This window comes from Emiliania huxleyi, assembly GCF_000372725.1.
Source record: "Emiliania huxleyi CCMP1516 unplaced genomic scaffold EMIHUscaffold_1106, whole genome shotgun sequence".
In the NCBI taxonomy this organism is placed as follows: domain Eukaryota; phylum Haptophyta; order Isochrysidales; family Noelaerhabdaceae; genus Emiliania; species Emiliania huxleyi.
Window position 1 is genome coordinate 8081 of NW_005201756.1, and position 2114 is coordinate 10194.

Genomic DNA, 2114 nt, shown 5'->3' on the forward strand with positions numbered 1-2114 from the left:
ATCGGGTGGAGCGGCGGTCCAACTCCACGCTAGAGGCCGAGCAGTCGAGCAAATAACCGAAGGATAGATGGTCGAAGGACGGGCCCACAGACAGAGACACGCCGGAGGCCAAAGGTAGGGCGGCGGCCAACATGGGGCGAAGGGCCGGTGGAAGAAGGAGGAAGGCGAGGGTGGCGGCGGCGAGGGTGGCGGCGGAGAGGGACGCGGCGAGGGCGGCGGCGGGAATGGCGGCGGAGGCGAGGGCGGTGACGGCGAAGGCGGCGGCAGCGAGGGAGTTGGGGGCGAGGGCGGCGGAGGGCTGGGCGGCGGTGGACTCGGGGGTGGTGGCGACGGCGGTGGTGGTAAAGGAGGTGGCGGCGAGGGCGGCGGAGGCGACGGTGGTGGTAGGGATGGACCTGTCAGAGCACGACCTGTCAGTGGTTGATCTCTCGCTCGAGGACGCGGTCTCGCACGCCGCGCCGGCGCGTGTGTCGGGCGCGTGTCTACAAGTACCTGAGGCTGAGCACACGACACACAGAACACACGCGCGCACGAGATGGCTAGTCGCACAGATCACAGCTAATGCATCGAGTGTTTGTCTACTGATGTGCAGCTTGAGCGGCCCACACTCACCGACTGCCCACGCCGTGCCGAGCGCCTGCTACTCCGGCCAGTGCGCCTCTCCCGCCGAGCCGCCGCCCCGGCCTCCTACCGCCTACCGCACTACTGCTCCATCCGAGCAGCCCCGTACCCCCTCTCCGTCCAGTACTCGCTCCAGTGCCCGTCGTACTCGGTGTAGATGTTGCCCAGAGCGACGGCGAGCGGGGCCAGCCCTGGCCGCTCCACGAGCGCCTCGAGCGCGCGTGTCTGGCGGTCCGCCTCGTCCTCCAGCTGCGCAGCGGTGGGCATCGGAACTCCCTGGGCCCGCGCCCGGCCGCGTCGTGTACTCGCGCAACCGCCCGCAATACACGGCGCCGTCGCTGCCGGACCCGCTCGTGGTCGCCGCCGCGGGCGCGACCAGCTCGAGCCGCACGTCGGCCAGCCGCAGCTGCTCCGGCGGCCCGCTCGCTGCCCTCTCGGCCCGCCTGCTGTACGGGCCGATGGAGCGCCACGGCCACTGCGTCGGCTGGTTGCAGACGGGGCACGGCACGAGGCTCGCCTCGGTCACGCGCCGCAGCTCGGCCTGCAAGTCGCCGTCGGCGGGCGGCCCGCCAGAGGCCGCTCGGGCGATCCGCTGCGCCTGCCTTTCCGCGCAGGGCTGGCACACGACGTGGTAGCATGGCCCGCGGAGGATGTGGTAGACGGCCTCCTCCTCCTCGCTCGGTGCTCGGAGCTCGAGGCTGCAGTGGTACTCCAATGGGGCACGACGAGCCGAGCTCCGGCGCGACGGCGCCGCCCAAGCAGGCGGAGCTGCTCCACGAGGCAGTCCAGCGCGTCCAGCTCGGCGCGCTCGACAGATGGGTACGCGGCGGCGTGCCTGCCGAGCGGGCCGGCGCGCAGGTCAGGGCCTCGACGCGCGCGCGGGGCGCGTGTCCGCGTGGAAGGGCTGCGGGGGCGCGCGTTCGCGTGTGTGCGGCACGCCGGGGCGCGTCAATGCGGTGGCGGGTGTGACGGACTGTGCGCGGGTGGTGGCGGGCGGGTGGTGGCGCCGGAGCCGCAGAGGCGTCGGAGGCGCGGCGGCGGCGGCGAATGCAGCCGGGGCGGGGACGCTGCGCACCACAGCAGGAGCTGGCCGTCCGAGAGGCCCCGCAGGCTCCGCGCTCGGCGCAGCAGCCGCGGCGTGTGCGCGGCCGAGACGGCCACGCCGCAAAGAGGGCAGAGATGCTCGACTCGAGCGCGCTCCACCCACGGCAGCCACATCTCCAGCGACATAGTCGGCGAGCTGCCAGAGCGGAGGCCCGCTGCACGGCGAGCCAGCGCCAGGCGGGCAGCGCCCGCTCCGACCCGAGCGCCTCGCCCCAGTGGCCCGCGCAGCTGCGGATGCCGGGTCTTGCTCCAGCCGGGTGAGCGGGCCGCCGGCATATGTTGAGGAAGCTCGCTCCACGCTGGGAGGCTGTCCGGAGGTTGGAAATCGACCGCGTCGGTGGTCTTCATCCCGGCGCTCGGGCGTAGCGCCGACGGGAGCGAGAGAAAGA